Here is a 14,003-nt window from a genome sequence, read left to right as displayed (position 1 = left end):
GCATTTGAGATTTCTAATACATACATTTCATTTAAATTTCCGGAGCCGTTACAATAGGTGACTTGGACTATTCAAGTAACCAACCAAGCCAATGAAAGAATCCGTCATTAGTGTAAAATTCCATAAAAATCTAAGAGCAAGACAGGGGAAAATCTCCCTTACGTATGAGAGATTTTTTCCACTTAGGAGAGTTTTTTCTCTTAAGGAGGAAAGTTTCCTTTTCTTCTCCATATCTTTCAAAAATGGTAAAAAAAAAAAAAAAAAACTAAGATCAAGGAATCTCGAAAATCTGCCAATGGAGAATCAAGATCATATATTTTTAAGTTTCCTAACAAAGATCATATCTTTAGAAATAGGAAAACTAACATTAAGCACATTTATCATAAGATCATAGACGGATTCACTTTCCTAAGGAATTAAGAGATCTTCTTTAAACTAAGAGATCTTCAAGAGATATTCTTTAAATTAATAGATCTACAAGATATCTCTCTTAAATTAAGAGATCTTCAAGATATCTCTCTTAAATTGAGAGATCTTCCTTAATTTAAGAGATATTCACTATTTAAAAGCCTTTTCCTATCTATCTTATTTTAGTTATAATCTTAATTATTCTTATTTTCTTATTGAAGTTAGGATTTAATTTCATATGGTAATTTTTATAATTAATTTAGGAGATTTATTTTTTTATAATGCACATGACGTATATTATAAATAAGCTTTCAATTCATAATTGTAAAAGATCAAGTTAGAGAATAATTAAATTATAAAATTTTAGTTTTCAACTAAGATTTTTTTAACCTTTTTGTTAAGTGGCGAATTGGTGTTTACTTATCAAGATAACTTGTGGTGTCTTCATCAATATCTTTTTTTGAATTGATTTTAATTTATCAAATTTTTTCTTGTGGCATTCTAATCAATTCATTCATCCCTATTACCTTAACTCCAGTCACAAGTTGATTGTGGGTTAAGTAGGAAGAGTTTATCTAGGGATTAAGTTTTTTGTGCTAATTAAAATTGTATGAGTTTTTTATCACATTGTTAATGTTGAGTTTTGCATCATTTGGTATCAGAGCTTAGACTTGAGATAAATCTTACTATATTGCATATTTTATTTTTGCATATTTGTTATTCTTTATAGTTAAAAAAACACATACACACACACACACAATTTGCATCCGCTCATACATGTCAAAGACAAAAATTAAACAAAATCATACCCATATTGTCTTTTTTGCACTCTAAGTTTTTTCCTTTCATTGTGCTTTTATTTCATTATATCTCTAAGTGGCTAATTGCATCATAAATAAAACACACACCATCTTCATCCGTGTGATTGAACTATTACTTCTATAAATATTTTACTATTTTCTTTCTCTAGAATTCCTTAAAGTGGCATAAACAAAATTTGATTATCTTGATTCAAAAAAATTCAATTCTAACATTCAACTTGAAAGAAACAGGATGAGTGAAACACAAGGAATGAAACATGTGAGGGAGTGTTATCTTTTTTACTAACCATTCCTTGCAAACTTTCACAATGAGCTTATACAATATCCCAACCAATATAAGATCCTGTACAAAAGTTACCCTAAGTCAGCTTAGAATGCTTAATAGGGAACTGAAAGATTATACCGATAGTATTAAGGGAGTAAAACAAAGACCTCCTATTTCATCAAGAGCCAATAACCAAACCCAAGAGGAGAATACTAACTCATGTGATGAAGTAAAGAAAGTTGAGGTTGTGGGAAAAGAGAAAATTTACATCATGAGAGAATAGCAAATTGAGGCCGTGAAAGGGAAGAATGATGCCACATGAGAAAATGCTGAAAAGGGAGAAAAGATAAATGATGAATCCTTAGTGAGAGAAAGGGAGCTCGCAGGAGACATGAAAACTTATGACCCTTTTGTGGGAGAACAGAAATGTTTATTTATCCTTAACCCACCTTTGTCTAGTGTTATTACTTTATTAGGTATTCATCCTAAGGAAACATAGGAGAAAAATCTTGGTTAGGAAACACAGAGAAAAATCTTCATATCTATCTGAAATGGTAAAAAAGAAACCAAGATCGTGGAATCTCAGGAAACCATCAAGGGAGAATCAAGATTATATCTTTTCAAGTTTCCTAACCAAGATCATATCTTTAGAAATAGGAAAACTGACATTAAATGCATTTATCATAAGATCATAGACGAATTCACTTTCCTAGGGACTTAAGAGATCTTTTTTAAATTAAGAGATCTTCAAGATATCTCTCCTATATTGAGATATCTTCCTTAAATTAAGAGATACTTACATTTAAAAGGTTTTCATAAGGGGAGATCCTATCTACCTAATTTTAGTTATAATCTTCTTAATTATTATTTTTTGCTTATTCAAGTTAAGATTTAATTTTCTATAGTAATTTTTAGAATTAATTTAGAAGATTTATTTTCTTGTAATGCACATGACTTATATTTTAAATAGACCTTCAATTCATAGTTGTGAAAAATCAAGTTTGAGAGTAATAAAATTACAAAGTTTTAATTTTCAACTAGTGAGGTTTTTTTCAACTTGCTTGTTGAGTGAAGAATTAGTGTCCACTTATCAAGATAACTTGTAGTGTTTTTATCAATATCTTTTCTCGAATTGATTTTAATTTATCAAGGCTTTTCTTGTAGCATTCTAATCAATTTATTTGTTCCTATTACTTTGGTTTCAATCACAAGTTGATTGTGGGTCAAGTAAAGAGAGTTTATTCAAGGATTAAGTTTTTGGTGCTAATTGAAATTGTATGAGTTTTTGATCACATTATTAATCTTGGATTCTGCATCACCTAGTGAAGTACTATTGTGATCATTTTATTTAGTTTTGATTTTGTTGTATCCAGCCTATCCATGTAGTGAGGGAATCCCTTTTGCCTTTCCTTGATAGTAATATAAATGGTATTGCACAATGAACCTTTAATAAAAATAAAAGATGAAAATAAATGTGTTTGTTTGTGAATAAGACTTCAAAAAAGATTTGTTTGGCCTGTATAAGCTAAAATTCAGCGGGTGGTGAACCTGCTTATGGATGGAAGATTTGGACCTACTCTAGATGTGGATAGATATGTGTGTTTTTTATTTGGTATGTGTATTCAGCCCATCCACGTATTAGAGGGAATCTGTTACACCTTAAGGGTAACTATTAAAAAACGGTATTGCACAATACACACTTTAGTAAACTATAAAAAGATAAGAATATGTAAGTTTGATATGATTTGATTTGATGAGGTTTTGATTCGATAGAATTCGATGGGATTTATGTATATAAGTGTCTATTATGTGAATCGTTTGAAATTTTAAAATTACGTAAGTTGAGAAAGGATAAATTCAAGACTTGGGCTTAATTTGGTTAAGATAAAACATAGAGGATAAAGAGCAAATTTAGGCATAAGTATGGACAAATAAACAATTAAAAAAAGATAATTAGATAATAAAATTGACACATAGTAGTCTGTTAGTTAATTGGTATGATATTTCTGGAAATTATATAGAGAATATGATAAGGAATAATGTAACACTCCACCCATCACTGTACTTAAGTGATTTAAAAATCCTATTTATTGGGGTCTTTGGTCACATTAAATTTAATTAATTTATACTACTTAATATTTATCGTATTTCGTAATTTTGGTTGAATTTTATTTAATTTTAATTTTAATTAATTTTATTTTATTTATTTTATTTAATTTTAAGTCTAACTCATTTAAATTATTATAAAAATTGAAAAAAAAAATGGTGAATCGAGAAGAAAATCCTGCGGGGAAGCTGGGTATAGTGCGTGCGCATTTGCGCCCAGTAGCTGCGGTGCTTACGTCTCATCCACATACACACACGCACGTCCCTTCGGCGCGCACCTACGCACAGGACGTGCACACAGCGCGCACGGCGCGGGGTTAGGACTTGCGCGCGTCTTGTCGCGCGCAGGTGGGCCATCCATGCATCACCTCGCGCGGACAGGCCCTGTGCACCTGGGGCCTGTGTGTAGAAAGCCTGCTTGCGCTATGCCCAGCGCACCAAAGCCCTGCATGCGTCGACCGGGGCACTGCCACCTTGGGCTGTGCACCGCCGCTGTCTCAGTCGATACACCGCCGCTGCCGGTAGAGGAGGCCCTCCTCTCTCATTTTTCGTACTGAGCATTTTTTTATCTTTCTTCACCAAATTTTATCACTTAGCACGAATTCGACGGCTCGAAAACTCTATAAATTGCCCTTCCTCTTCCCTTCGTCTCCACACTTCAATTCTTTCACTTTTCAAAGATTTAGTGTGTGAGAGAGAGAGAGAGAGATAATATTCTAGTCAGAGAAGAAGAGAAAGAAATGAGAATGGTGAAGGAAAAAATATTGAGGTTTCGATAAAGAATCTAGTATTTCTTTCAACATCTTAAGAAATATTTTTAGATAAACTAATTTAATATGATTATTATTTTGCCTGTTTTGTATGCCTCTGTGTTTAGATGAGTAAAACTGTTCTTGTTTTCAAGCATGTTATGTGAACTGCAGACACTTGATGAATTTGCATATAATAAATATAATTTATAATCTATAAAAGTAAAAAGTATAAAATAAAAGAAAAAAAGAAAAGTGGAATGAAGCCTATATGGTCTGAAGTGTACGCGTATTAACATGCATATTGAATCAAGTGTCTCATGAGGCTTTTTATCTCTGAGGGGTATCTGTTCACTTTACCCTTTGGGGTATCTGTTTTCCCCTCCCCTATGTGGTTTGGAAAGACGTAAGAGGAACACTCCTAGTGGATGATAGCATACCCTCTAATGAGAGTGGTATCGCACTCTCTGTAGGTGTCACTCATGGCTAAATAATGTCGTGATTGTAAATATCTATTAGGGCCACTATGGCTGGTATGACCGTGGTTATAGATCGTATGGTTTGGCAAGCCAAAAATGGGCTTGAGCAAATCGTCATATCTGTATTTGATCTAGTCATTTCATTTGGACAGTTGAAAATCTGTATTTATACTTAGAGATGGAAGTTGTAATGACTTTGTAAAGCATGACATAAAAATATGAGCATTTCATGATTTATTTAATTTTTTCTATTATCTGGCATGATGTATATTTGGTTGTCTATATTAATGTACCGTTTTCTTAACATATAAATAGTTTTTCACAATCTGAAAAAGGTAAATGAGGAGGTTAAATGGTAAGTTAAAATAATTAACTTTTAAAATCTTACGATGTTAATTTAACACTATTTTTCTTACTTAGCATATGAAATTCACTCTTTTCATGCCCCCCCAGATAAGGAAAAAAGTGAAGAACCGTAGGTTGACCTACCCTTGAAAGTCTATGAGGATCCTATGAATCCGCAAGTCTGAGTGCATGATTGTTCCCGTACTCTGATGAGTCCAATAGCATAGTGAAAAAAGTGGCCCTTATGTTTTGTTTTGTATTTTGCAACCACTTGTAGTCTCAGTATATGTATGTATTGGAACTCATATGTATTTGTAAGGGATTTGTAGTAATTTTGTTCCGCAACATAAATTTTATCATGCACTCATTATTTTGAATCTGTATCTGACACCTATTTGCCTTAATTAGTACTTAGGATGTCACAGATGGTGTCAGAGTAGAATTTTATGGATCAAATCCTTTGTATTGAGACCCTAGATAGATGAACCCTTTAGAATACCTAAGAAAGAAATAAGTCCTCTTTTTAAGATTAAACTACGAACTCGTGTCTTCCTTTCTTTTGTAGGAATTACGCGAGAAAAATCATCTATAGAGCGTATTGAGCAACCTGAAGCCACGGATCATTCGACCAGGGCTGAATTCGCAGAACTTTTCCAAGCCATTCAACGATTAACAGCAGCCGTATGATAAAACCAGGCCAACCCTTATCCACCCCCTGCCCCTGAATTCTGAAACACAGATCAGTCTATCTCTTACAATATAACGAAGTTTAGGAAACTTAACCCCCCACACTTTGAAGGTGGCCTTAATCCTTTAGTAGTCAAAGCTTGGATCCTATAAATAGAGAAGCTCTTCTCTATCCTAGACCTTACCGAAGAATAAAAAGTTCCTCTTGTAGCTTTCATGTTAAAGGGTGAAGCAGAACACTGGTAGCGACTTAAGAAGGAAGTCTTGTCTACCCCTACTACCTAGGACATTTTGGTAAATGTTTTCTTTGAAAATTTCTTCCCTGCCTACGTTCGGGAAAAGAAAGAGGAGGAATTTTAGGACCTCTACCAAGGAAGTCTATCTGTCACCCAATATGCAGTCTATTTTGTTCAACTGTCTAGGTTTGCCCCTTTGATAGTTATTCCCGAAAGCTGAAAAGATAGGAAGTTTCTCAAAGGCCTTCGTGCCGACATTTATGATCGGGTCACAATGTTGAGACCCAGCTCGTATGCAGAGTTGCTCGAACATGCTCAGTTGACCAAAGACTTTATGTCAGCCAAACACGAATGCATTGCCTGAATCTGTACCCAACAACAACCCCAATAGTTTAGAAGGAGATTGCTTGACCCAATAAGTAACCCTCGAAAGAAACGAACTAGAATTGCCCTTCCTCCTGCCTTGCCCCCACCTACAGCTCCATCTGGCTGAGCTGACCAACCCTGTTGACATTGTGGTCGTTCGCATGGTGACCTACCCTGTCAGCATATCAATAATGCCTGTTATCAGTGCGGAAGCACCCAACACTTTATGAAGGACTACCCCCAGTGACCAAAGGATATAGACTGACCCGTAACACAAGGTTGAGTGTATCACTTAGATGAATCTGGTACCCTTCCTGCTCATATCCTCATTCCAGGATATGCTTTCTATTCATAATACTTCTGCCATGACTTTGATCGATACAGGTGCAACTCACTCTTTTATTTTCTATGCATTTGTCTGTAATCTAGAGTTTAGACTAGAACCTTTAGGGAGAACACTAGTGGTGGAAACTCCCTCTAAAAGACTATTAGAGGCTCACTGTATATATAAGGACTATAGGATAAAAACTTCAGAGATAGAAGTATGTGTAAACCTGATATTATTAGATTTTGTAGGATTTGATGTAATACTAGGAATGGATTAATTGGAAAAATATAGAGTTATAATAGATTGTGAAAGTAAAACTGTAATCTTACGATCCCCAAAAAAGAAATAAAAGTTATTATTATCATTTTTCAAACAATTGAATGAATAAGAATATAGGTGTTGATCCTGCTGTGTGTTCCACACCAATTGTTTGCAATTTTTGGGATGTTTTTTCCATTGAATTTCCTGGTTTTCCTCCCCATGCGAGGTAGAGTTCTTGATTGAATTATTGCCTAGAACCCAACCAATCTCAAGGCCCACTTATCGCATAAGTCATGTTGAGCTAACAGAGCTTGAAAATTAGCTTTCTGACCTTATCACCTAGAAATTCATTTGCCCTAGTCATTCCCTTTGGGGCATTCCAATGTTGTTCATAAAGAAAAAGGATAGTTCCCTTCGACTCTGTGTGGATTATAGGGAACTCAACTGAGTTACTGTTAAAAGTGAGTACTCCTTACCTCAGATCGACAATCTCTTCGATCAACTGTAAGGAGTCACGGTCTTCTCTAAGATCGATTTTAAGACTGAATATCACCAGTTGAGAGTCAAAGAAGAAGATATTTCAAAAACTGCCTTTCGGTGCAGGTACAGTTTGTACGAATTCAGGGTGATGTCGTTTGAATTGCCAATGCCCTAGCAGCCTTTATAGATATAATGAGTCGAGATTTTCGGCAAGCACTAGATTAGTACGTTGTCGTTTTTATTGATGACATTCTAGTGTATTTTAAAAGCCTTAAGGAACACATGGTATATTTGGCCGTAGCGTTGGAGACTCTTTATCAAAACCAACGGTATACGAAACTAAGCAAGTGCTCTTTTTGGTTTGATTGAGTTTCTTTTCTCGATCATGTAATCTCAAGTAAAAGAGTTTCTGTCGACCTGTCCAAGTTGGAATCGATGATCAGCTGCAGTCCACCCACCAACGTGGTTGAGGTACGTAGTTTCCTTGGCTTAAGAGGCTACTACCAATGATTCATTGATGAATTTGCCAAGATTGCTGCCCCTATGACCCGACTCACACGAAAGGGATACCCTTTATCTAGAATTATGAATGTAGTGAAAGTTTCATGGAACTGAAGCACTGTCTCACCTCTACTCTTATGTTAATCCTCCCTAACGATAATGGGAGATTCTAAGTTTACTGCAACGCATCTCATATTGGTTTAGGGTGTGTCCTGATGCAACATGGCAGAGTAGTCGCATTTGGGTCCCGACAGCTCAAAATAAATAGAACTACCCTACCCACGACCTGGAGTTGGCAGCCATTATCTTTACCCTGAAGATATGGTAGCATTACCTGTATGGACAAACTTTCGAAATCTACACCGACTATAAGAGTATCAAGTACATCCTTTCTTAATGGGAGTTAAATATGAGGTAGAGGCGCTGGTTGGATCTTCTGAAGGATTATGATTGTTAGATTATTTATCACCCCAGGAGAGGGATATAGTTGCTGATGCACTAAATCGAAAAGAAGTCTATCGTGCTGTCTCAAACCATGGCCTCCAGTTGGAAGATGATGGACACTGTACAATCGCTTCGCCTTAACTACTATGGTAAGGGCACCTATCTCACCCAGATCCAAGCCATATCGAATCTTTTTATGAAGATATAGGAAGCACAGGCCATGGACCGAAAACTCACCAAGAATTTAGGTAAGTTCACTTTTGACGAATCTCGGATGATGGACTGTTCAGATTTTAGAACTAAATTTGGGTCCCCATTGCTGTACGTACGAATGTACTCAAGACCGTCCATGCTTCCAAGTTATCCATTCATCTGGGAAGTACCAAAATGTACTAGAACTTAAAGTGACAATATTGGTGGCCAAGAATGAAGAAGGATATAGTTGACTATATCTCCCGATGTCTCACTTGTTAACAGATAAAGGCAGAGCATCAGAGACCTGGTGGCTTGCTACAAGGTCTTTCGATTTCTGAATGGAAATAGGAGCATATGACTATGGACTTTATTACTAGATTACCCAGGACCTGTTCTGGTCGAAATACCATCTGGGTCATTGTGGATAGGCTGATGAAGATTGCCCATTTCCTACCTATTCAAACGACGGACTCCACCAGTAAGTTAGCCTGCCTATATGTTGATGAGATTATTCGACTTCATGGAGTTCCCACATCCATTGTATCCGATCGTGATCCCTGGTTCACTTCTCACTTTTAGGACAACTTTCAAGAAGCTCTGGGGTCTAGGTTATCCTTCAGCACCACTTATCATTCCCAGACAGATGGTCAGTTAGAACGTATGATACAGACATTGGAAGACATGTTGCGTGCTTGCGTTCTTAACTTTGGTGATAACTAGTATGAGTATCTTCCTTTTTGTTAATTCTCTTATAATAACAGTTATTATTTCAGTATCGGTATGGCCCCGTATGAAGCTTTGTATGGAAGGTCATGTCGTTCCCTAACTTGCTGGAGTGAAGTCGAGAACTAGTGCCACTTAAGACCAGACTTCATTTAGAAGACCATCGAAAAGGTCACAATCATCCACAAGAATTTGACAACTGCCCAGAGCCATCAAAAAAATTACGCCGACAATCATAGGTAACCCTTGGAGTTTGTCGTAAGAGATCAAGTTTTCTTGAAAGTCTACGCCTACAAAGGCAACATGTGATTTGGGAAGAGAGGGAAGTTGAGCCCTCGTTATGTGGAACCCTTTTCGATCATAGAGTGCATTGGACTCGTGACATACTGCATCACTCTATCCTCAGAGTTCGCGGGTCTGCATGATGTCTTTTTGTCTCGATGCTCAAGAGATACTACTCTGATACTTCTCATATTATTTCTCGCAATGAGGTGTAGGTACAGGCTAACATGACTTCTGAAGAGGTTCTTATGGAGATTCTTGAGTGGACCGATAAGGTCTTTCGTAACAAGACAATTCTCATGGTGAAGGTATGATGGTAGCATCATACCCCAAAAGAAGCAACGTGGGAGTTGGAGGATGAAATGAGGAAAAAGTATCCAAACATATTTGAGATAAATTTGGAGACCAAATTTTTTGAAGGTGGGGGGACGTAACACCCCATCCATCACTGTGCTTAAATAATTTAGAAACCCTATTTATTCGAGCATTTGGCCACGTTAAACTTAATTAATTTACGATGTTTAATATTTATCGTATTATGTAATTTTTGTTTATTTTTATTTATTTTGCTTTTTATTTTATTTTATTTAATTTTAAGTCTAGCTCATTTAAACTAATTATAAAAATTGAAAGAAAAATGGCGAATTGGGAAGAAAATCTCGTGGGAAAAAGCCCGCAGGGAGAGAAGTTGCCCGCGTGGATGCTGGGCACTGTGGGCGCGCGTATACGCGCACAGTAGCAACTGGACGTGCGCATAGCATGCATGTCCCCTCTGTACACACGGGGCGGGGTCAGGACCTGCGCGTGCACAGGCGTCGCACACTTTGCACGCGCCGTTCACGCAGTAGGCCTGCACGGATAGGCCCTATGCATTTTGGGCCTGTATGCACGACGCCCAGTGAACCTAAACCCTGAGTGTAAGGCAGGAGGCCTGTGCGCCTGTAAGCTAGCCTACAGAACACCGGCCGGGGCATTGCCACCTCGAGCAGTACATCGTCGCTGTCTCGGGAGGTACGCCGCCGCTGCTAGTGGAGGAGACCCTTCTCCCTCGCTTTTTGTGTTGAGCATCTTTTTCTCCTATCTCTTCACTGGATTTTGCTACTTGGCACAAATTTGACGGTTCTAAAATTTTATAAATTATCCTTCCCCTTCCCTTCCTCTCCACACTTTCATCTTTCTATTTTTCAAAGATTTAAAGAGAGAGAGAGAGAGAGAGTAGTTTGGTGAGAGAAGAAAAGAAAGAAAGGAAAACAGTGAAGAAAAAAATATCGAAATTTTGGTAAGGAATCTAGTATTTCTTTTGACGTCTTAAGGAGTATTTTTAGATAAAGTAATTTAATATGATTGTTATTTTACCTGTTTTGTATGCCTCTGTGTTCAGATGAGTCGAAGTGTTCTTGTTTTCAAGCAATGTACGTGAAGTGCAGACACTTGATGAATTTGTGTGTAATAAATATAATTTATAATAGGTAAAAGTAAGAAGTATAAAAGAAAAAAAAAGAAAAAAGTTAAATGAAGCCTATATGATCTGAAGTGTTTCGTTAGTCTTTTTATCTTTGAGGGGTATCTGTTCCCCTTGCCCTTTGGGGTATTTTTTTCTCCCTCCCCTATCTAGTCTGAAAAAATGTAAGAAGACTGCATCTAGTGGATGACGATGTACCCTCTGATGAGAGTGGTATCGCATTCTCTGTAGGGGTCACCCGTCGCTAAGTAATATTGTGACTGTAGATATCAGTTAGGGCCACTATGGCTGGTACGGTCGTGGTCATAGATCGTACCATAGTTTGGCCAGTTGGAAATAGGCCCGAGTAAATTATTGTATCTATATCTGATCTGCTCATTTTACTTGAGTAATTGAAAATCTGTATCTGCCATTAGAAATGAAAGTTCTAACGACTTCACGAGGCATGATACAAAAATATGAGTATTTTATGATTTATTTAATTTTTTCTATTATCTGGTATGATGTATGTTTAGTTATCTGTATTAACGTACTGTTTTTTTTAATAAAAAATAGTCTTTTATAATGTGAGATATTTAAACGATGAGGGTAAATGGTAACTTAAAATAATTAACTTTTGAAATCTTATGATTTTATTTAATACTGTTTTCCTTACTGATCATATGGAATTCACTCTTTCCATGCTTCCCCACCTAGATGAGGAAGAAAGTGAGGAACCACAAGCTGACCTACCATTGGAAGTCTATGAGGATCCCATTGATCAACAAGTCTGAGTGCATGACTGTCCCACACTCTAATGAGTCTAATAGTATAGTGGAAGAAGTAGTCCTTATGTTATGTTTTCTATTGTGCAGCCACTTTTGGTCTCAGTATATGTATATATTGGAACTCATATGTATTTATAAGGGATTTGTAATAATTTTGTTCCGCTACATAAATTTTATCATGCACTCGTTATTTTGAATCTGTATCTGATATCCATTTGCCTTAATTAGCACTTGAGATATCACAAATAACAAGAACACTAGTAAAATCATTTAGAAAGGAAAATGATAATTTGAAAACTTTATTTGATATATAATTTTAGTTTCTTTTAATGAATTCCATTATCATATGATTGCATGTGTTGTATACTGCATGCCTAGAGCATAGGAGACTAATTATTCTTATTGAGCATGTGAAACTCATTAAATTCTATTCTGGTATATTTTAGATAAGGAGAGATCAGGATCAATTTCAAGAACATGGGAGTCTTGGAGGAAACCTTCCAACTTTGGTTCAAATTTTGTATAGTAAAATAGAAATAAATAGAGAGACTATTTATAAAAATGCCTCATGTATTTTTATTTTAAAGTAATTATTAGGTCACAAGGGCTGTATATAAAATTATAAATTTGTTGCATGTTGGTTCAACTAGGTGGATATAGTGTGCAAGTGTCCGTACTCACCCAAATGGGGTTGGGACTTTACACCAACAGTCAAGTAAATATTATCGGAGAGGAAGAGGAAGAGGCAATAATAGAGGGTCTAAGAAGTCAAATGTTGAACATTATAAATGTCACAGATATAACAATTATGCTTGGGCATGTTGTGATATATCAAACGAAAAGGAGGAGCAAGTTAATCTTGTTAATAATAAACAAGATGAAGAGAAAATAGGTTATTATTGGTGCAAAAAGATGGAGATCATGATGACCATAGTTCGTGGTACTTAGACAATGAAGCAAGCAATCACATGTGTGCCTACAAAGAAACATTTATAGAGCCTCATGAGAAGATCAAAATTAGTAATTATATTATACTATGTTTAGAAAATTATTATGATAAGCTAGTAATTTTGATTTCTTATATTTGATATATGAACTTATTATACTAATATGAATTAAAATTGATGAAGTTCATAATCATATCAATTAGGATTAAATATTGATATTGTGATGCTACTAAAAAAAATTAAATATTTTTAATAGGAGCATTATTTATATTTCTTATATTTGATACTTGGATGAAATTTTGAATTATATTAAATAAATATAAATTACAAAACAAATTTAGGTTATATATTAATATCTAAAATATAAATACTTAGAGTATAGTAGTAATGGTTATCATTATTTAGATTCCCCAAATATTATTATTTGAAAAACATAAGCATTAAAATTAGACTCAAAATATTAATTTCAATACTTTGAATATAAATGACTAAAAAACGTATTAATCAAGTAAATTTTCGAGATAGAGAGAATAGTAAGAAGAAAAATATAAAGAGCTACAAAAAAAAAATGTTTAAATTTATAGGTAATAACTTTAAAAGACAATAAATTTTTAATATTCTAAATTATGCAATTTGATATTTTTGGTTATAAAAATAATAAAACATAATAATAATTAATATTTATAAATGCAAAATTAATAAATTAATATTTTTGAAAGATAATCTTGCATATATTATTTTTATTATAACTAAATTTGATTTACTTATTTATTATTATATGGGATTTAAAAAAAAAAAAAAACTAAACACTTACGTTGAAAAGCTATATAGTACACATAGAGACACATATGTATCACCAATAAAATACTGGCTAACCTTTGTATATATGAATACTGTTTTTTCAGTAAGCTTGTCATCCACTATTCGTTTGCTTTTCATAAAAGTACCATATCTTAACATCTAGTTTATTATGAGAATTATTTATATTTCTTATCTTAAATAAATATAAATTATAATACAAAATTATAGGTTATATATTAATATCTAAATGAGATATACTTGAATATAGTAGCAATATTTATCATCGATTTACATTCCCCATACAAAACCGTGCATGGTGCATCTAAATTTAGACATTTGACTAAACGCTT

Source organism: Carica papaya, chromosome 3 (genome assembly GCF_054855325.1).
Source record: "Carica papaya isolate Zhongbai chromosome 3, ASM5485532v1, whole genome shotgun sequence".
Classification (NCBI taxonomy): Eukaryota; Viridiplantae; Streptophyta; class Magnoliopsida; order Brassicales; family Caricaceae; genus Carica; species Carica papaya.
This window is presented reverse-complemented; position numbering follows the sequence as displayed.